General features: G+C 31.0%; 1 pseudogene across 1 annotated transcript in view; it reads left to right on the forward strand.

Annotated features, from left to right (window-relative positions):
* LOC143230910 (uncharacterized) overlaps window positions 1–24,054 on the forward strand; it is a 159,882-nt pseudogene extending 135,828 nt beyond the window's left edge. The window contains exons 7-8 of the transcript XR_013016681.1: window positions 15,022–15,202; window positions 21,624–24,054. The product of XR_013016681.1 is annotated as an uncharacterized LOC143230910 (transcript). The remainder of the gene's footprint in view (window positions 1–15,021; window positions 15,203–21,623) is intronic.
* Window positions 24,055–24,386: the final 332 nt, after the last annotated feature.

A 24,386-nucleotide genomic window follows, 5' to 3' on the forward strand; every position in this document is an offset into this window, starting at 1 on the left:
CGCCACCATAAGGAGATTGAGGTAAAGATTAAATCAACCAATTCATGATGACGAGAAACCCATTTGAAGTAAAAAAGGTATTCTCAAGACGGCTAGTATGGGTATTAGCACTTTTATTAAAATAAAGTACAGAACAACGTTTTAACCTTGTTAGGTCATCTTCAATTTAACAAAGAAAGAATTTGGAACTGACCGTTGCAAAGACACATATTTAGGGACGAGAGTGTAAACATATAAGGGATTGTAGGTGGTGTTGTATTTAGGTGTTAGGTGATTCATTAGTATAGGTTTAAAGGTGTATCTTTATTTTGGTTTCAGTTGTTGTACAAGTTGGCCTTTGATTTTGCGTTTGTTTATATTTGTTTCCTTACTAAGAGTCAGGGTATTTTCATTTGGTATGTTGTGTTTGTTTGACTTGCAGTGTTCAAAAACGTGTGAAAGTTTTTTTGTTTTGTTTTTTAATCTGGTTTAATTTTTCTGCTTGCTCTTCCAATATAGAAGTCGTGGCAGTTGTTGCATTGTATTTTATAAATAATATTGGTGCTGTGTTTGTCAGTGTAGTTTTTACATAGTTTTGTACCTGTTTTTGAATAAATTTGGTGTTAACTAGAATGTTGTATTTTGTTATAAGTTTTTTTCCAAATGTTTATTATTTTTTCGTTGATGAAGCAATGTAAGGTTTTGTAGTTTGTTGTATCTTGGGATTTATTATTGTTTATTGTTGATTGTATTGTTAATCAAGGTGTGTGCGTATAATTTTTCAACAGTTTTTTTGGGAAATTTGTTGTGTTGTTTCATTTTATTAATTTTATCGGGTGAGCATAGTTTTGTGGCTGTGTTTATTTGGTTTCTTAATGTGCTGAGTTTTTGTTTTGTTTCGTGTGCTGTGTCCCAAAGAATGTATAGTTCAGTATGGGTGAATTTCTGTTTTGAATTGTGTATCGGTTCTTGTGATCTGGAGGTTGAGAAATGCTATTTTGTAAGTTTTTTCCTGTTCACAGGTGAACTTAATCAGGGGCGTAGATTTTTTACACCCGATGGGAGGGATGATTTTTGCAACCACTTATGTGGACTGTTCAATTTGCAAATTGGTAATCTGATTACGTGAACCTGAAAGCTGTAAGCATGCAGTCACAGAGTAATCTTGTTGCCACGATACTTCAAGGTTTCCATGTAGGTTTGTATAAGTGAGGTGTTGTGAACAGTTTTCAAAATGTTAATAGAATAAAGACAAATGTGTTACAATTTAACTGTCACATGAATTTATTCCTGCACACTGCACAGTATAAAAGATGGCCATTATATTTGACAAGTTTACTAATAACTTTCATTGCATGAGTTACGTTTTCAAATATTAATAAAATTATTAATTACCCTTGAAAAGTTTATATCTACTGAAAAACTGTTCATATTGTTTGATAAAAATAATTAAAATGTCTTTGTGAACTCTTGAAAATTATACATCAATACAATGTAGCACATAATTATTCATACTTTTCATTGAAGTAAGACTCATTTAGTCCTCTAGTCTACATGTTCCCAAACGTAGACCTCCTTTGTGATGATCTGTTTATGAATTCTTTCATAAGGTCTTCTATATTTATCTTGTCGACCTCATCTTTGTGAGTGTGATAAACTGCCACACGGTTGAGGCCGCACTGAGACATAGTTGACCTTAACCACGTCTTCAACCGTCTTAATGCAGAAAAGCTGCGTTCACATTCGCAGCTGGATACTGGACATACAAGCAAAATTTTCATGAGAAGAAACACTTCACTAAACATCTGCTGGTTGTTTCATGCATTTTACAGTAAGCATCCTTCGTACCTTTCAGAGATACTGCTTTTGTTGTTCCTTTGAACATGGGCGACTGAAACTCGAGCCGTTGTGTAGAGATTTCTGGATAGAAGTTTATAACTGAGTTGTCAATCTTGCCAGATGTGATCATGTTCTCAAGTGCCAGATATTGCCTCAAGTCGTTGTTGTCTGCATCGAATCTAGTGGTCAGTTGTTCTATGACTGTGTCCACAAATTCAAAATATTGGCTTCTGCAGTAATCTATAACTGTTGCAGATTGGTGTGCTGAGCCATCACCTGTGATCCTTCTAGGGGGGTCTACGAATGCGTGGTAGTTCAATAGGCACCAGATCTAAGGAAGTTACCTTTTTTCTCAGCTTCATCAAATATCTTGTTGTAATTTTCCTCTGTTTGTAATACCTGCAATTGCTCAACTGTCATTGCAGATACTTTAGTCATGCCAGATACTGTTGCTGATTTTGCTTGGAAAGCACGGTTTAGTTCCTCTAATGCAGCTAATGGATGCTGAGCCATCAATAATTCTAAAACTATCTTCCCTTTGTGAAATCTGTCCAGCAGACCTCTTGCTTTCACTTCTACATCTGATTTTTCATTTGCTAATTTAGACAAAGAATCAACAATGTCACTGTAATGATCATTAGCACATGTGATTGCAGATAGGTGGCACAACCAGCGTATTGGACACTGTGAGCGGATGTATTTAACTGGACCATTGTGGCTGTCTGATGATACAATATTTTCAAAGATTGTCTTGTATTTCCCTGACCTCTGAAGCAAGACACCAAGTTCATGTACCCACTGGATAGAATCTTGAACACATTCACAAGCTTCAACTGCATGTTACATTATTAAATTAGCCTTGTGTGCTCTGCAGTGAAAACACAAAGCTAACGGTTGCTTCTCTTTTATTTTTGCCTGGCATCCACTGTACGCACCATTCACGTTAGCGACTTCATCAGAAATTTGTGCTCTTAATCCTGACAGGGGTAAATTGAGTCTAGTCAGTACATCAAGTATAGTCGAGGATATTGTTTCACCAGTTGTATTGGAAACACTGTACAAACCAAGAAATGTCTCATAGACGTCAAGGTTCTCATCTACGTATCGTACACATATTGCTTCCTGTTCGGCACCTGTAACATTTTGAGTGCCATCAACCATTAATGTAAAGATTTACTTTGCTGCACTTCGTGTGCTATGTTCCTCAGTATTTGATGGCTGAACATCTCCATTATTTCATTCTGAGCCTGGGGTGATGTGAATGTGGTTTTCTTTGACAAGTAGGCCGTCAATTCAGGATCTTCCTCTTCCAGGAGCTTCATTAACTACAGGAAATTCCCCTTCGTATCAGTATGTCCACGTAATGCTAAACCTTGACGCAGTAAGAAATGTAAACTTTTGAATATTTTAGCTAGACTTCTTTTGTATTCTTCCTGCTGCTTCTTTTTTCCATCATGTAGCTGGACAGTCACTGGAGTTACATCAAGTGAACCTTCTGGAGATATAGCGAATCTGTGCTGAGAAGAGGACTGATGTTCGTTGAAAATATGTTTTGCCTTTTTCCAGTTGCAAAAACCGGTGGATATGAAGGTATACTCCACTGGCCTCTCCAATTTCCCTGTAAAAAGGCCTCTATTTTCCGCCTGTATCTGTGGAGTGTCAGATTTTTCATTACTGCATAAACCTGTTTCACAACTATCTGGTGGTTCATGATGTGCAATAGTTTCACAAGCATTTTCAGACTCGTCCTCTGATGAACATGGTATTTCTTCTGTATGACAAGTTTTTATTACTTTGGTTGAGGTTGTTGGATTATCTGCATCTACATTGTCACTTGTAGTACTAGTAACTGGCTTGCAGAACTGTCTAATATCGGAAGGTTTCAGACTCTTACTTGTCATAATTGGAATCTGTTTCCCAGATGACTCAATAGGCTAAAATACAGTCTTTATTGCAAAACTCTCACGTACAACGAACGAAGATAGAACAGAATGGAAGTAGGACTGAACTGTACAATGTATTTAAGTCGAACGCGCGAACCTCACAGTGACTACCGAACCGACTGACCGCCTGGGCATCGCTAGGACAATAATGTGTGCTAGTTGCAACACAAGTAATTGCAAGTTTATCGAAAAATACTTAAACAATCACAAATATATTATATTCCTGTTAAAGCTCATCAAAAGGCAAACACGTTGTGATATAATGTCTATAGGCGCGTCTTTTAAATAAAAACACCTAAACGAAAACTAGCAATACAATTCGAGTAGAGGCGTCAGGCCGTTGAAATCGCTCCTTTTGTGTTCTAATTATACAAGAAAATACAATATTTTTACTATCTATGATAAAAGAATATATAGTTATTTTACCATAAAGCATCAGCACTTTATTAGAGTGCCGCCTCAACTATGTGGCAGTTTGTCACACTCACAAAGATGAGGTCGACAAGATAAATATAGAAGAGCTTTTGAAAGAATTCATAAACAGATCATCACAAAGGAGGTCTACGTTTGGGAACATGTAGACTAGAGGACTAAATGAATCTTACTTCAATGAAAAGTATGAATAATTATATGCTACATTGTATTGATGAATAATTTTCAAGAGTTCACAAAGACATTTTAATTATTTTTATCAAACAATATGAACAGTTTTTCAGTAGATATAAACTTTTCAAGGGTAATTAATAATTTTATTAATATTTGAAGACGTAACTCATGCAATGAAAGTTATTAGTAAACTTGTCAAATTCAACAGACCAAACTTAAGGGGGGATGATTGTGTGCACCATACCCCCACCTAATATGAAGGGGGATGTATCACCTCCATTCCTCAGGATCTACGCCCCTTAACTTAATGTTGGACTGTAGAGAGTTAAAGTGGTTGAAAAAACTAAGAGTGTGTTCTGTAGATGTGAATCCAACAGTTGCATCATCAACATATCTGTACCAGTAGTGTGATGGATGTAAAGCTGAATTGATCATTTGAGATTCAGTCTGTGTCATAAAAATATTGTATAGAACTGGTGACACGGGATACTCCATATTTAGGCCATTTACTCGTAGGTAGATTTGGTGATAGTGAATTATATAAGGCCTGCTCGGAATGTGTATCAATGGGGTGGGGTCTTGGATATAATATTCTAAAGCTATCTTGCAGGCTTCAGTGGTTGCAACTTCTGTGAAGAGGTAGATTAAATCAAAACTTGCCATCAAGTCTTACTGAGTTAGTTGATTAACAATAGATTTAAATTTAGAAGAGTATTTGAAAAAGGAGCCGGCTGAAGTTATATATTTGTCATTTTATAAATTTCAGTTGACAAACCGAAATATCTTTTCTTTTGCTATTGCACTAGTATTCTGTTTGGGATTCTCTTTCACGACGCCTGGCATGGCCTAGCGCGTTAAGGCGTGTACATCGTAATCTGAGGGTCGCGGGTTCGCGCCCGAGTCGCGCCAAAACATGCTCGCCCTCCCAGCCGTGGGGGCGTTATAACGTTACGGTCAATCCCACTTTTCGTTGGTAAAAGAGTAGCCCAAGAGTTGGCGGTGGTTGGTGATGACTAGCTGCCTTCTTTCTAGTCTTACACTGCTAAATTAGGGACGGCTAGCACAGATAGCCCTCGAGTAGCTTTGTGCGAAATTCCAAAACAAACAAACTCTTTCAAAAGTTACGCGAACTACCGTAATCGTTTGGTCTTCTTTTTTCAAAATATCATTTGTTCCTGTTGTCAAAGTGCATTTAGGCTGATTCAGTTACTTCATGTTTTACTGGAATAAATTATTTTTTATTATCTTCTTTTCTATTACTAGTATTACTTGAATATATTAAACGTTAGACCTATCATTATGGTGTAATTAACTTCATTCTGAAATTTTCCTTACCCATGAATTTAATCTTTTCTGCTATTCTCTGTCTGTTTATTTTTTTTCTCGTCTCACACTATTTATATCTTTCTCACTTAATTGCAGGCTCGCCTTTTAGAAATCTTGATATTCTCGACTTCATTGCATTACACACAACGTATGATAGTCTCAATATCAACGAATATAAACATGACTTCATACAAGCGTCTGTTTTTAACTATTATTATAACAAAAACTAAGCAATAATAAAATATTCACTCACAAATTAAATTAATGAATTATATTTAAGCTAAACAGTCTTTTATATCATGACAGAAACCATCCATTCGATGGGTTTGGAATTGAATATTTTTATATAATTTCCACTGATTCAAGAGTTAGGCTGGCTCCTTGAATCAGTGATGACGAGAAACCCACTTGTTGAGAAAATTTATATGCAAAAACGGCTCGTTTGCCCAAACGAGCCGTTTTTGCATATAAATTGGCTCCTTGAATGTTATGCGTGTCCATGAACTCAATGTCCTTTACATTGCTTCGTACAAAGTCGCGTACAAACTTGTCTCCAAGTTGTCATTATTCCATTCTGCTGTGGTAAATTGAAAAGACTGAGCTGATAGGTAATAGAAACACAACTAATAAACTGATAAAAGAAGAGAACCTGTAGAAAATAGAAATTGTTTTAAATAGTAAAGGTCAGGGAAGAAAATTTCAGGTTAAATTTATTCCTGCTGTTGAAAAGTCTAGACGTGTGTATTGGTTATAAATTTTTTTTTACTGCTCAAGCACAGTAATATGCTGCTCTAAAACTAAGTTTTAAATATATAATGTCAAAATTATTACATTGGTTAGATAACATTTCTACAGGTTTTGGATGTTCTCACACGATATATTTCTCATAAAGCATGTATATCTAATAGTTGTGAACTTCTCGGTATCCAAGGCTTCATTGAATCTCTACTTGACCCTGGCTCGGTATGGCCAGGTGATTAAGGATTCGAATCCCCGTTACACCAAAGGTGCTCGCCTTTTTGAACCGTGGGGGTGTTATAATGTGACGGACAATCCAACTATTCGTTGGTGAAAGAGTAATTCAAGAGTTGGCGGTGGGTAGCGATGACTAGCTGCGTTCCCTTTAGTCTTACGCTGCTAAATTAGGAATAACTAGCGCAGACAGCCATCGTGTAGCTTTGCATAAAATTAAAAAAAACTAAACCAATCTACTAAACCAAACACATACAACTTTGATGCAAATTATTACCATTTCCCCTGATACCAACTGAGATAGTTTACCACTAAAATAGTTCTATAACACCAACTCCTGTTTAGTTGTTACGTGAACAGTTGTATATACAAAGACATATGCTAAAATAAAAAAAAGTTTGCCTGAAATTTCAATTGAAAACTTGAAAAGCAGAGACTGCAATATCTCTTTTAGCTCAGTTTCGAATTCATTTCTAACATCTATACTGTGCAAACCGCTAATGTTCTGGGCATTAACTCTACTATCACCAGCTGACCTAAGGAGTGAAGTTGTAAAGTAGTGATTACACAATATAGTGCAGTTATTACACCATAAGATACTACTAGATAACTTGAAAATAAAAGATAGGATCTATCCTAGCTGTTGATAATTGAATGGAATGTCACCATCAATGATTTGATCGACTATCACACTTCTTTTAAGTTCATTTATCGCACAAAGCGTACCTAAAATATAACTATAGCAGGTGCCCGATGAATTGTCAATGGTAATTTCCTAAAAAAATTATGATGAATTAATTAAAACAAGCAGTTAACCCAATGCTTTGTATTATGGCCTACATTTAATATAATTATATAGTGAGTTGTATTTGGCCATTTCATATTTTATTTGAAGAAATAAGTTGCATTGTGTTTGCTTTTGTTTGTTTGTTTTGAATTTCGCACAAAGCTACTCGAGGGCTTTCTGTGCTAGCCGTCCCTAATTTTGTAGTGTAAGACTAGATAGAAGGCAGCTAGTCATCACCACCCACCGCCAACTCTTGGGGTACTCTTTTACCAACGAATAGTAGCATTGACCGTCACATTATAATGCCCCTACGGCTGAAAGGGCGAGCATGGTTGGCGCGACGGGGATGCGAACTTGCGACCCTCAGATTACGAGTCGCACGCCTTAACACGCTTAGCCATGCCGGGCCTCGTTTGCCTTTAAGCAGAGAAAACTATATCATATTTTTGGCCAATATGTTTTGGTTTCTATGCAATACCCCAGCAAACAATTTATCATTACACGTAACCAATACTAAAATTACCCGGTAACATTACAATAACGTAAATATTGAAAGTTTTTTTTTAGGGGGGGGTTAGTAACAGAACGTTATTTATTAACGTTATCAAAGTTTTTTTTGCTAGTTTCATTGTTGTTTTTCATAGAGCACAATCATCAAATACTATCTTCATCAACTTACTATCTTTATGTTACCTGGCATTCTCTCTAGTTGTTCTTTGCCTAGCTTTGGCCAGACGCACCTGAAAAAAATAAAAGAACCAAAACAGAAAAAGAATATTTTAAATTATCTCGAATATTAATTTTTAATATATTATCATTTATGTTAGCAATTATATTACTTTGTCGTTTGGCTAAATATTATTATCTATCGTCATTTTTTTGCAAATTGAACAAGAATAACAAGTTTTTTTCGTGTGTATGTGTGTGTTTCCTTACAGCAAAGCCACATCGGGCTATCTGCTGAGCTCACCGAGAGGAATCGAATCCCTGTTTTTAGCGTTGTAAATCTGTAGACTTACCGCTCTATTAGCGGGGGGGGGGGTAGTTTTGTTCGTCAAACACAATAGAGAATTTAGGTTTGCTAAGTAATCCCAAGATTTTTTTATTTTTTTTTACTGAATGACAGCATTTCTTGTCTGAGCGCAAGAAAACTTCGCTAACGAAATAAGTGCTTTTTGATAGTTGTTATTTCTATAAGAATTTTAAAACATTAAGTGTCAAAAGGGGAGATATTCAATTCATTTTATTAAACATGGCACAATAGAGTTATACATGTGTACTGTTTGTTTGTTTTTTGAATTTCGCGCAAAGCTACTCGAGGGCTATCTGCGTTAGCCGTTCCTAATTTTGCAGTATAAGACTAGAGGGAGGGCAGCTAGTCATCACCACCCACCGCCAACTCTTGGTCTACTCTTTCACCAACAAATAATGGGACTGACCGTATCATTATAACGCCCCCACGGCTGAAAGGGCGAGCATATTTGGTGCGATCGGTATTCGAACCCGCGACCCTCGGATTACAAGTCGGACGCCTTAACCCACCTGGCCATGTCGGACCTATACATGTGTATAATACCAACATGAAAAAGTTAGTAAACAAACAAAAGACCTACAGCAATACATGTACATACTTAGAGAGGTTCATTCTGTTTATAAGTTTTTCAGTTCATACTCCCATCTTCAAAACATTTCTTTCAATTAGTAGACAGAGGAAATTTTGTTTTCTATCTCAAATAAAGAAAAAGAAGTAACATTTTTGTTCTCAATAATTTTTTTTCTCTCAAATTTAACGTTTGGCACATACGAAGACTGATGAACCAATGGTGACAACGATGTAAAATTTTAGAAAATTTCAATAAAAAAATCATGTAATATTCTCTTGAAAACGGGCATGTTGATAAACACGCAAAAATATTTGTACGATTAACGTTCAGGAGAGATAGAGCGCGAGAGATGGATATTGACTGTTATATATGTATATTTTTGCCTATTTTATTAGCTACTTTGAGTATATTAAAATAAACTGTTTTATCTCATAAAGGTTTTGATTAATAGATATGCCTTTCAAATTCGTGCATATCGTAATGAACGTTAAAGCTTCATTGAAACTTCGATTCTTGAAAGATGGCATGAAATAACAAATACCTGATGAAATGGCATTAGGAAGTTTGACTTTTTGAGATACTGTTTGTTTGAAAACTTTGGTGAAAGAATTGTATTAAAAACTAAAAAGTTTTTCTTCACATGTATTTTAGCAGTAGTAATTGGAAGCTTCAGGTAAATTAATAAAGAATGAGACATTGACGATAACATGGAAGTTTTGAAAATTCCGATTGTGAAAACCGAACCCATTTCTGACGAGGAGAATGCTTTGTTGGGAGTCAAGATTTTGAGAAATGAAACTAGAAAAACGTCATACAATTGTACGTTCTACGGTAGATAGTTTAAATAATTTATAATGAATTTATATTTTAATATTTGTAACGTAGCACAAATGAGTACAAAATATTACCTACGATGTATTGATTGACATTTCAGCCATATTATCATCATTTGTATTACCTTTACTAATACTATGAACCTGTGTCACAAAACAAATGATTGATAGTTTTTATGGTAACACAGACCTGTTGTAATTGTTATGTTTGTTCTGTAGTTTTTGATTTACTGTTTTGCAGTATAATGTTGTATAAGACATTTTGTAACATGTTATTTGTCTATTATGAGAATTGTTTTTGGTGAGTAACAATAAACTATTTCATTAAGTGAAGGTTTAAACATGATTAAGTAAGTGGTAGAATGTGTTGAATTAACCAAAACCATGGAATAATAATGAAACACTTAAAGTTATTTTGAGTGTGTATATGATTTACGTAAATAGATATAGTTCTTGTGTGTTCTTCAATCTTGAGGACTGTATGTACAAACCACATCACACAATATCACAGTAAGTAGTATATCACATTACATGATAAAGTAAAAAATGTCAAGACAAATTTGATTCTAATTCAAAGAATGTATTTTTGGAATATTTTAGATACAACCAATTAAATTCTGAGAGTTATGATACTTTTAATATATGGCACACTTTAAGTATTGTTGCACTTGGTTTATTTTTCAATGAAAACTAAATAATAGAAGAGGAAATATTTTGATGAAGAGAATAAAAGTTCTGGACTTGACATGAACAATGTGCATATTTGAAGCAAGCCTGTTGTACAAAGCTAGATATTTTAAACATAAAGAAAATTAAAAGATGCAGCTAGTAGTGTTTTACTATTATTTAATAATTATGATAGACTATTAAATAAATAACTTATTTTATTCACATTTATAATAGGTGAGAGGTAGAAATAATTTTAATGGAGGTAAGTAAATATTATTTTAAAATTTAGTGTGTAAACATACATACATGGACATACTAGAAATTTCAAATATTATTCACCCAGATGTCACAAATGTTTAACTGGTTTGCTTTTTATTCTATCCAATTATGAGAGGACCAGTGATATATTGAAACCCTGTATTATATTGGGAATAGCATACCTATAAGTGATATTAGACTAATTAACATTAACAGCTGTACCTGTAGGAAGATTAAGGATAGACTGATGGAACTGGAATACTTTTAAATTAAATTTATTTTCATTTTTAGTGTTTTATAGTATATACTGATACATAGAAGTCATGTTAACATTTTCTGTTATAGAGAAAATATTTATTTTACTCTCTCTAGTGATTAGAGAAGCTGTTTTCCCAGAAGGATCTTCAGTTAAAGTTCTTGATTTTAAAATAAAAAAAGAAAAGTGTGATGAAGTACCAAAAGAAACTGAGGTAATTTATATATATAAAAAAAAATCTTATATTAGTGGAAATAAATACAGTGATATTTTTGAGAGAAAACTTATGGAACATTTTAACAAGGGTGAATACTGTTTTCAAAACTGTAAATTTAATGTGTATTTTGAACATTTCTGGTATTTTAATGTTTGTGATATTCAGATAACACTGAATTTTTACTTGTTACATATTGATTTTTCAGTTTTATGTTAAAATAAATTTTCCCAATACAATTTCCACCACTTGTTTATTTTATAATACATTAAATCTGTTTCTGAATTTTATTGTATGCTGATAGTTATTGTATTGTTTGCTTTTATTACAAAGGCTTACTTTGTAATAATCATATATATTATGTGTACCTAACATTCATATATTGCTTCTGACCTCACACTGTAACAGCTGCCTTAACATCTTTTAGAAATTTTTTTGCTCATCGGTTATCTACTTTTGTGATACTATAATTATTGTTATTACATATACAAAAAGATGGAAAATTTAATTTCAGTTTTGAATTCTGATGTCTGTGTTGTTTTTGTCCATCACACATGTTGTTGCAAAGTATGTGAACACTGGACTGATATCCTTTATTTGGTTGTTCTATAATTTGTGCTGTTAAATAACATATCATGGAATTAATATAGACTGCTGAAGGGTAACACAATAGCCAAAGAATGTTTAGGTACATCAAACAACTATACTACAAGGCAAGGTTATTCACGTTTAGCTTGTATGTGTTCACTATATTGTTACTGACCAATTTTGACAGATGCGAACCTTGAACAATCTTTGCCTATTTTATTTTTGGTATTAATTGTGTATTTTAGAGAATAATTCTTGCTATTCTTAATAAATAAATTATTATTAATACTTATATAACTGTAGCTCTGTTAGCTATGAAAATCAAATGATCTTAATTGACAATAGTGCTGGACAGTCACTACTATGAAAATCAAATGATCTTAATTGACAGTAGTGCTGGACAGTCAGTATTATGAAAATCAAATGATCTTAATTGACAGTAGTGCTGGACAGTCAGTACTATGAAAATCAAATGATCTTAATTGACAATAGTGCTGGACAGTCAGTACTATGAAAATCAAATGATCTTAATTGACAGTAGTGCTGGACAGTCACTACTATGAAAATCAAATGATCTTAATTGACAGTAGTGCTGGACAGTCACTACTATGAAAATCAAATGATCTTAATTGACAGTAGTGCTGGACAGTCACTACTATGAAAATCAAATGATCTTAATTAACAATAGTGCTGGACAGTCAGTACTATGAAAATCAAATGATCTTAATTGACAGTAGTGCTAGACAGTCAGTACTATGAAAATCAAATGATCTTAATTGACAGTAGTGCTGGGCAGTCAGTGGAATCTGAAATCACTTAATTGCCAGGTTCACTTATTGGTTTCTCTGACATGAAATATAACTAATGGGAATAATGTAAAACAGCAATAATTGGAATAATTAATTATAATTGATTAAACTGAACAGTATTTAATTAATCAATAATGATAAGAAATTATAATATCAGTATTTGGAATTCTTCAATAACTGGAGTAATAAAAAAACACAACACTTGATTAGTTGATTATATTTGTGACATTAATCTGTCTGATTGATTCTCATAAGTGATTTATTAAATCAATAAATTAATTGCTCAGCTTTAATTATTAGAACATATAATTAAGGAATATTGTTTCTATAAAACTTGAACCTGTGAATAAGTGATGGTTCTATACACAGGGCTGAGTTATTAGTAATATTTACCAATCAGTTAATCAATGAACACATTAACCCTCTTTCTACAGGAAGGTCAAAGGGTGCATGTCACAACTTTATGCAGAGTTACATTTCAGAATTTAAGTGAACTACTTTGTTATCCTTATACATAAATACACTTGACATGAAACATATTTAATAAATTAATTTTTAATATTATATATATTATTTTAATACCTTAAGTTTAATAGGAAATATTTTAATAAATCTTCAGTTTCCATTTGTATGAAAATCATGACATTTGTTGTAATTAACACTCCTATCTGAAATATGGAGTTGAACTTAAATTATTTATTACAGTATAGATATTACTGAGGGAAAGCCTAATTTTTATAGTTTCAAGCTTATTAGTTTACAGAAACATAAACTAGTCAGACTGACTTGCACAGTATAGATATTACTGAGGGAAAGCCTAATTTTTATAGTTTCAAGCTTATTAGTTTACAGAAACACAAACTAGTCAGACTGACTTGCCATTCCAACCTGTCAGATCCTCTCTTTTACTCTGATGTTTAAAATTATATAATTTATAACCAATAGAAAGACAAAGTTTTAATGTGTACTGATATATCAGTTGATAAGTTTGATGTATTACTTTGGTATATTAGTTGATATATTTAATATATTACTTTTGTATATTATTTTGTTTTCCTTGAAGAGAATCGTCAGTTTCGTCTTCCGTTTCAAAGTTTCTCTTGCAGTGTTCAGATCAAGAAAGTTAAGAGAAATATTTTAAGGCTTTTATGTCATAATTAGAAAGACAGTTATATTTTAATTGTTATGGGACATTCTTTTCTCTGTATGTGCTGTTAGTTTGTGTTCTTAGGTGCATAATTTAATTAAATATAAGTTACTTAGTGTACTAGTAACATTAGAATAAAAAAATAAACTCAGATTTGATTTGTAACTGACAGCAAAAACAAGGTAAAATAATGTGTACTATACTTATTTTTCACACATATATTTGTATTTATTTATTATTATAAAAGTAAATAATATCTAAAAATTAAAATTTACTAGGTTAGATAAGGTTAAAATACCACAAAATAGATTGGAATAGAAAATTTTGGTACCATGACCACGGGATATATTCTTGCAGAGTTTACAATTTAAAACACACCAGCTACTGACATTACTTGTGTTTGTTACATAAATCAGTTTTCCAGTAAAGATATTGTTTATTTTAATAAAGAAACATAACAGATATGATTCCAAAACAAAAATAACAGTTATAAGTAATGTTTTGTTTGTGGTGTTACTGTTCTATATTGACAACATTAATTGTTGATTTTGTTATTGTTCTAGAACATGTATGTCAAAGTTGAAACTGAACCAAGTGGTGATTCAATAAATGATGACATTATTAACAACATTAGTTATTATTGATTGTTGTTGTTGACAACATTAGTTATTATTGATTGTTGTTGTTGACAACATTAGTTATTATTGATTGTCGTTGTTGTTAACATCAGTTATTATTGATTGTCGTTGTTGTTAACATCAGTTATTATTGATTGTTGTTGACAACATTAGTTATTATTGATTGTTGTTGTTGACAACATTAGTTATTATTGATTGTTGTTGTTGACAACATTAGTTATTATTGATTGTCGTTGTTGTTAACATCAGTTATTATTGATTGTCGTTGTTGACAACATTAGTTATTATTGATTGTTGTTGTTGACAACATTAGTTATTATTGATTGTTGTTGTTGACAACATCAGTTATTATTGATTGTCGTTGTTGTTAACATCAGTTATTATTGATTGTCGTTGTTGACAACATTAGTTATTGATTGTTGTTGTTGACAACATTAGTTATTATTGATTGTTGTTGTTGACAACATCAGTTATTATTGATTGTCATTGTTGACAACATTAGTTATTATAGATTGTTGTTATTAACATTAGTTATTACTGATTATTGTTCTAGAACACAGTTGTCAAAGTTAAAACTGAACCAAGTGGTGATTCAACAAAGGATAACATTATTTCCAAGTTCAGTGAGAGTGATGATGAAACTGTTGATTGTTCACAATATGATGTTATGAGTTTGAAAAGTGAACCAAAAGAGGAGTTACAACAAATTAACTGTCAGTTAGAAGGTTTATCAGGTGAGTGTAACATTCAATAACTATATTCATTAACCATATGATGGTAGACATACTAGTATAAAAGTGCTACTGCTACACTGTGCAAAATGCTTCTTATAATATACAGTTCTTGTAGGAAATAATAATAATAAAATAGTAATAAGTTTGTACATAATAAAATAGTAATAAGTTTGTACATAATAAAATAGTAATAAGTTTGTACATAATAAAATAGTAATAAGTTTGTACATAATAAAATAGTGATAAGCTTGTACATAATAAAATAGTAATAAGTTTGTACATAATAAAATAGTAATAGGTTTGTACATAATAAAATAGTAATAGGTTTGTACATAATAAAATAGTAATAAGTTTGTACATAATAAAATAGTAATAAGCTTGTACATAATAAAATAGTGATAAGCTTGTACATAATAAAATAGTAATAAGTTTGTACATAATAAAATAGTAATAGGTTTGTACATAATAAAACAGTAATAGGTTTGTACATAACAAAAATAGTAATAAGCCTGTACACATAATAAAATAGTAATAAGCTTGTACATAATAAAATAGTGATAAGCCTTGTACATAAAAAAAATAGTAATAAGTTTGTACATAATAAAATAGTAATAGGTTTGTACATAATAAAATAGTAATAGGTCTGTACATAATAAAATAGTAATAAGCCTGTAACATAATAAAACAGTAATAAGTTTGTACATAATAAAATAGTAATAAGTTTGTACATAATAAAAATAGTACCGTTTGTACATAATAAAATAGTAATAAGTTTGTACATTAACAAAATAGTAATAGGTCTTGTACATAACAAAAATAGTAATAGGTTTTGTACATAATAAAATAGTAATAAGTTTGTACACATAATAAAATAGTAATAAGTCTGTACATTAATAAAATAGTAATAGGTCTGTACATAATAAAAATAGTAATAGGTCTTGTACATAATAAAATAGTAATAAGTCTTTGTACATAATAAAATAGTAATAAGTTTGTACATAATAAAATAGTGATAAGTTTGTACATAATAAAATAGTGATAAGCTTGTACATAATAAAATAGTAATAAGTTTGTACATAATAAAAATAGTAATAGGTTTGTACATAATAAAATAGTAATAGGGTTTGTACATTAACAAAATAGTAATAAGTTTGTACATAATAAAATAGTAATAAGTTTATTACATAATAAAATAGTAATAAGTTTGTACATAATAAAACAGTAATAAGCTTGTACATTAATAAAATAGTAATAAGTTTGTACATAATAAAAATAGTAATAGGTTTGTACATAATAAAAATAGTAATAGGTTTGTACATAATAAAATAGTAATAGGTTTGTACATAATAAAATAGTAATAAGTTTGTACATAATAAAATAGTAATAAGTTTGTACATAATAAAATAGTAATAAGTTTGTACATAATAAAATAGTAATAAGTTTGTACATAATAAAACAGTAATAAGCCCAGTACATTAATAAAAAATAGTAATAAGTTTGTACATAATAAAATAGTAATAAGCCTTGTACATACTAAAATAGTAATAAGTTTGTACATTAATAAAATAGTAATAAGCCTGTACATAATAAAATAGTGATAAGTTTGCACATAATAAAATAGTAATAAGCTTGTACATAATAAAATAGTGATAAGTTTGTACATAATAAAATAGTGATAAGTTTGTACATAATAAAATAGTGATAAGTTTGTACATAATAAAATAGTGATAAGTTTGCACATAATAAAATAGTGATAAGTTTGCACATAATAAAATAGTGATAAGTTTGCACATAATAAAATAGTGATAAGTTTGCACATAATAAAATAGTGATAAGTTTGCACATAATAAAATAGTGATAAGTTTGCACATAATAAAATAGTGATAAGCCTGCAACATAACAAAAATAGTGATAAGTTTGCACATAATAAAATAGTGATAAGTTTGCACATAATAAAAAAATAGTGATAAGTTTGCACATTAACAAAATAGTAATAAGCCTTGTACATAATAAAATAGTGATAAGTTTGTACATAATAAAATAGTGATAAGTTTGTACATAATAAAATAGTGATAAGTTTGTACATAATAAAAATAGTAATAAGCCTTGTACATACCAAAATAGTAATAAGTTTGTACATACTAAAATAGTAATAAGTTTGTACATAATAAAATAGTAATAAGTTTGCACATAATAAAATAGTAATAAGTTTGTACATAATAAAATAGTAATAAGCTTGTACATAATAAAATAGTAATAAGCTTGTACATAATAAAATAGTAATAAGCTTGTACATAATAAAATAGTAATAAGTTTGTACATAATAAAATAGTGATAAGTTTGTACATAATAAAATAGTGATAAGTTTGTACATAATAAAATAGTGATAAGTTTGTACATAATAAAATAGTGATAAGTTTGTACATAATAAAATAGTAATAAGTTTGTACATAATAAAATAGTAATAAGTTTGTACATAATAAAATAGTAATAAGTTTGTACATAATAAAATAGTAATAAGTTTGTACATAATAAAATAGTAATAAGTTTGTACATAATAAAATAGTGATAAGTTTGTACACATAACAAAACAGTGATAAGTTTGTACATAATAAAACAGTAATAAGCTTGTACATAATAAAATAGTAATAAGTTTGTACATAATATAAAATAGTAATAAGTTTGTACATAATAAAATAGTAATAAGTTTGTACATAACAAAAATAGTAATAAGTTTGTACATAATAAAATAGTAATAAGTTTGTACATAATAAAATAGTAATAAGTTTGTACATAATAAAATAGTAATAAGTTTGTACATAATAAAATAGTAATAAGTTTGTACATAATAAAATAGTAATAAGTTTGCACATAATAAAATAGTAATAAGTTTGCACATAATAAAATAGTGATAAGTTTGCACATAATAAAATAGTAATAAGTTTGCACATAATAAAATAGTAATAAGTTTGTACATAATAAAATAGTAATAAGTTTGTACATAATAAAATAGTGATAAGTTTGTACATAATAAAATAGTGATAAGTTTGTACATAATAAAATAGTGATAAGTTTGTACATAATAAAATAGTAATAAGTTTGCACATAATAAAATAGTGATAAGTTTGTACATAATAAAATAGTGATAAGTTTGCACATAATAAAATAGTGATAAGTTTGTACATAATAAAATAGTGATAAGTTTGTACATAATAAAATAGTAATAAGTTTGCACATAATAAAATAGTAATAAGTTTGTACACTTAGTTGAATTGTGTAAGCAAATCATATTACAACTAGTTTAACACTTTGTATGGAAACTGATGGACACTATACAACTAGTTTAACACTTTTTATGGAAACTGATGGACACTATACAACTAGTTTAACACTTTGTGTGGAAACTCTGATGGACACTATACAACTAGTTTAACACTTTGTGTGGAAACTCTGATGGACACTATACAACTAGTTTAACACTTTGTATGGAAACTCTGATGGACACTATACAACTAGTTTAACATTTTGTATGGAAACTCTGATGGACACTATACAACTAGTTTAACACTTTGTATGGAAACTCTGATGGACACTTTGGATGTCCTACATAAAGATGGGATTAAAGTGTTTATGTTATCACACTGACAAAAGTTCATCAGTTTATGTAAACAAATAGTAGTTAGGTATTTCAACTCAATTTACAGAATATTCAATGCATATTTTGTGGCATGTGCATGTTGGAAAGCATGGACAAAAGATGAGCAAAACTGATACCTGCTAGTGAAATATTACTTCTCGTAGATGTAGTATTCTACATTACAGGGTTTTCCTACAGAACTGATAGTTGGGGCACACTAACCAATAGTTCACAGAGTACCAGACTACAGTATGTGATTTGTTGTCTATTTAATCTCTAACTGACTTAATTGTGAAGAAAAAGATTAATCATGAAATGTATATAATGATCTTTTATCACACAAACAAATTAATATCACAGTTTAACAAAACAAGAACAGTTCATCTGTGTTGGACTATCAAGAGAGAGAGACAGGTAGTGAATTATCTCTCACCAGTCCATTGTATACCATCTGTAAGATAATCTACAGGATTGTAATGTTCAAGTTCAAACTAAAATAAAACTACTATACTGGAACTCTTAAAACAAAGTTAAAGCTCTCATGAAATATGAAATTAAGAATGTTACCAATATGTCATGTAAGTTACATTATATATTCAATGTCAAAAATAAGTTATTCTTCTGCTAAAGTGTATGTTTTAACAGTTTAGCAGAATTTGTCTAGCAAAGGAGAACTTGTCTTATAATACTAGAAAATAAAAACTTAATCCACATTTACACATAAAGTATTCCTCTGTGTGTGAACTCTGTCCATTTACACATAGTGTTCCTCTGTGTGTGAACTCTGTCCATTTACACATGAAGTATTCCTCTGTGTGTGAACTCTGTCCATTTACACATAAAGTATTCCTCTGTGTGTGAACTCTGTCCATTTACACATAAAGTATTCCTCTGTGTGTGAACTCTGTCCATTTACACATGAAGTATTCCTCTGTGTGTGAACTTAATCCACATTTACACATGAAGTATTCCTCTGTGTGAGAACTCAGTCCATTTACACATAAAGTATTCCTCTGTGTGTGAACTCTGTCCATTTACACATAAAGTATTCCTCTGTATGTGTCCATTTGTGCTTCAATGCTGGCTGGTTAAGCACTCACCCATTCTCTGACATGCAGACTGAAATGGCAGCTTTCTATGTGGGGAGTTGCAAGTTATTCTTCCTGTAAGAAAATATACTTAGTTGCCAATCAGTATATAGCAATGTATACAGAGCTAGCAGGAAGTAAGTTTATCCATGTTAATCTAACCACCTTTCTACATCAAAGCTAAATTAAAAACACTGTGATGTTTCAACACATTCACACATTATGTAACAGAGTAGAAAACATATGATAGTGCCTTGTAAATTGCAAGAATTTTTTCCCTTTATCTTTAATATTCCATGGTTTCATTTAATTTCATGGAACACACTATGTTATTATCATGTTTTATACTGAACACGCTTTGTGCGCGCTTTTACGAGTGTTATGTATTACAGTTTATCCTAAATTAGTTTCCAGTTCAGTATGTTATGTATTACAATTTCAAATAGAGTGATACTGAGTTAAATGATTATTTAAATTCAGAAGTTAAATAACATTGATATATATTCAATTTGTGATAGTTGCCAACAAGATTGACACAATTTTGGTTTCTTTTTTAATGTAAATATATTTTAATATATAAACATAACACAATTTACACTTATGGTGACTATAAATAATATTTATGTACAAGAGTTTTATAAACTTGCAAACAGTATTGAGCCCTCTATCTGTTCTGGAACTTGTTGATGATTCATAATGAGTAAATTAATCTTGAGTTGATATAGATGTAATTCACTTAACAAGGATCTAGCCTTGAGTTGATATAGATGTAATTCACTTAACAAGGATCTAGCCACCTCTGGACTCTTCTTTTGGCAGCCACATGGTGACATTATGTCATGTTTTTGTAAAAGTACTTATGTCACATGTGAACCTGCTGAAGTTAAATGGTTTGTAATGTCTGAAATCATTAAATATTTTTGGTCAAATATCTGCAGTTCTCAATTAATAAGCATTATAACAATCACAGTTACAGCTTCTGAGGTTTACAGTAAACCAACTAGCAAATTAGTGATATATAATGTCTCCTGCCGCTTCTTGTTGGCTTCATTTATTATAGGAGTGGGGGGAATTTCTAGAGAGTTGAGTCTGTACAACAATATAGATGATACACTAGTGTTTACATACGCACTCAAAAATCTTCAGCAATTTCAGTAAATTGGTGGGAATTTTACAGTATAAATTTAACACTAAGTTGTGAACATTTCAAAATATGAACTTAACTAAAGCAAACAGCAATATTAAAACAAATATATAATAGCAAATCTGTCACAGCAGTTTCTCTTCCTAGTTATTAAGAATCTATGTTTCATCTTCTAATTACTCATTCTGTATTTCTGTTCTACTAACTAACCATATTCATGTTTAAACTACTGTAAAAACCCATACAGAAAACATATGTTGTTGTAGCCATTGTTTGTTTAAGAACATGTGTACCATCCAAGCAAGTCTAATTTGCAATAGACATTTTGTGAAAGAAACTCTTCATTTAATGGTTATAACAAAATAACTGTACCATTCATTTTAGATTTGTCTTGGTTTCAGTTGTGTGTATGTAGTTTCAAAGTTATGTTGGATAATGTTTTAAATTAACTGCCGATTAAAGTTTAATTAAAATTATTAGTTAATAGATTTGCATATATGTGTGTATTGGTATTAATTCTTTTGTTTCCTTAAATTTATCTTTTGATTCTAGATACAAAGACCTACTTGAACATCTATCCTGGAGAGCAGTTTCTTTTTTTTTCAAAGTCAAACGTTTCCAAATCACTGAATCCAAGTGGTGTTAATACAGCTGCTAAAACTGTGTACAGGATAAATAACCGAAAAAGACGTAAAGTTTTCCTTACTGAAGCAAAATCAAACAGTAACGTTGTGTGTGACAAAAAAATGGAAAAAAATCATTATATGAAAATACACATTGATAAGAAACAACACAATTGTGGAGTGTGTGGAAAAGAGTTTGTAACACAGGGTAACTTAAACATACATCTGAGGATACACACTGGAGAGAAACCATACAGCTGTGTAGTGTGTAATAAAGGATTTCGAAGCAATAGTCAGTTAAAACAACATGAGAGAGTACACACTGAGCAGAAACCATACACTTGTGTAGTTTGTGATAAAAAATTTAGATGTAAGAGTGCAGTTAAAGAACATGGGAAGGTGCACACTGGAGAGAAACCTTATAATTGTGCAATGTGTAGTAAAAGGTTTCGAAGCAATAGTCAGCTTAAAAGACATGAGAAGACACACTCTGGTGAGAAACCATTTGATTGTGTTGTGTGTGGAAAAAAATTTTTAACAAATACCTATCTAGAAGAACATGAAAAGATACACACTGGAGAGAAACCATACACTTGTGTTACATGTAACAAAACATTTCGAAACAATAGTCAGTTAAACCAACATGAGAGAATACATACTGGTGAGAAACCATACACTTGTGCAGTTTGTAATAAAAAATTTAGGAGTAGAAGTCAACTTAATACACATGAGAAGGTTCACACTGAGAGAAACCTTACAGTTGCTTAGAGTGTGGAAAAAATTTGTATCAAGTACTTGTTTGCAAGATCATGTCAGGATACACACTGGAGAGAAACCTTACACTTGTGTAGTGTGTAATAAAGGATTTCGAAGCACTAGTCAGATAAAGAACCATGAGAGTGTACATACTGGTGTGAAACCTTACAGTTGTGTAGTTTGTGATAAAAAATTTAGAAGTAAAAGTCAACTTAATGGACATGAGAAGGTGCACACTGGAGAGAAACCGTACAATTGTTTAATGTGTGATAAAGAATTTGGGAGTAATAGTGAACTTAAAGTACATGAGAGAAAACACACTGGGGAGAAACCTTACAGTTGTTTAGAGTGTGGTAAAGAATATGGAATTAGTAGTCAACTTAAAACCCATCAAAGAATTCATACTGGAGAGAAACCATTTAGTTGTATAGAATGTGGGAAAACATTTGGAAGAAATAGTTATCTTAAAATTCACCAAAGGATACACACTGGAGAGAAACCATACAGTTGTGTAGAATGTGGCAAGAAATTTGGAGGTAGTGATAAACTTAAAGCACATAAAAGGATACACACTGGTGAGAAACCATACAGCTGTTTAGTGTGTCATAAAGAATTTACAAGAAGTAATGATGTTAAAATACATCAGAGGACACATACTGGTGAGAAACCATACAGCTGTATAGTTTGTGGCAAAGAATATACAAGTAGTAGTCAACTTAAAATACATAAGAGGACTCATACTGGTGAAAAACCGTACAGTTGTGTAGTGTGTGGCAAACAGTTTCGAAGCAGTTGCCATCTAAAAACTCATGAAGCAATACACACTGGAAAACGACCACACAGTTGTGTGGTATGTGGTAAAGAATTCAGAAGGAACTGTGATCTTAAAGTTCATCAAAGGATACACACAGGAGAGAAACCGTATAGTTGTTTAGTGTGTGGTAAAGAATTTATATGTAACAATAAACTTAAAACGCATCAGAGAGTTCACAGTGGAGAAAAACCATACAGTTGTGTAGAATGTGGTAAAAAATTTGGAAGAAGTAGTAATCTTAAAACACACCTAATGATACACACTGGGGAGAAACCATTCAGTTGTATAGAATGTGGCAAGAAGTTTGTAAGTAATGTTAAACTCAGAACACATCAGAGGGTACATAAGGGGGAGAAACTGTAGATTTATGTGCATGATGTTCAAAAAGTCGGAAACCAGAAACACTTCAACAAGTTGCACAGAATGTGTTGGACATGGTGTAATTCATACGTGTTTGGTTTAAGAGCAGGATTAGCTGAACTTTATCATATTTTTATTGTGCCATAATGAGTTGTATATTGAAATTAATAAATGCTGTGAACCACTCAGGATTCCAGAGTTTGTGGACTGTGAGTATTTGGAAAAAAAAAAAAGTGTTATTTGAGATAACATTGATAATACAGGTGTTTGGGAGATTGTTTATGGTAAGAATGTGTACATACCTATTGCCTTAAAATATATAAAAATGTACACAGATGACTAAAAATGTAAATGTCTGAAATCAAGAAGTGGTGACCTGTTTTGTAAAATACAGTTTTGAGAAAACAATAATAATAAACATAAAATACAAGATGATTTCATGAGTGATTATCAAATGATGGTATAATGCCCAGTATGGTATCAGTATCACCATAGTATAATCCATATAAATTACAACCGGTCATATCTCTATTAATGTTTTGTTCTTTGTTTGTTTTTCGTTTTAAATATTGTGGCAAGCTTTGTTAATTGAGATATATTAAAATAACTCTAAATCTTGAAGTCTCCAGAGGGACTCATGTGTTGACTATCCTTGGCTCAGAACTAAAAAGATGCTGGGCCTGCTCGTGTAGCAGGTGTTGAGCAATGTTCTGTTTATTCATAATGTAGATGAACAACATTTTGTATAATAAAGAATATTGT

This window comes from Tachypleus tridentatus, chromosome 1 (assembly GCF_004210375.1).
Source record: "Tachypleus tridentatus isolate NWPU-2018 chromosome 1, ASM421037v1, whole genome shotgun sequence".
Lineage (NCBI taxonomy): Eukaryota > Metazoa > Arthropoda > Merostomata > Xiphosura > Limulidae > Tachypleus > Tachypleus tridentatus.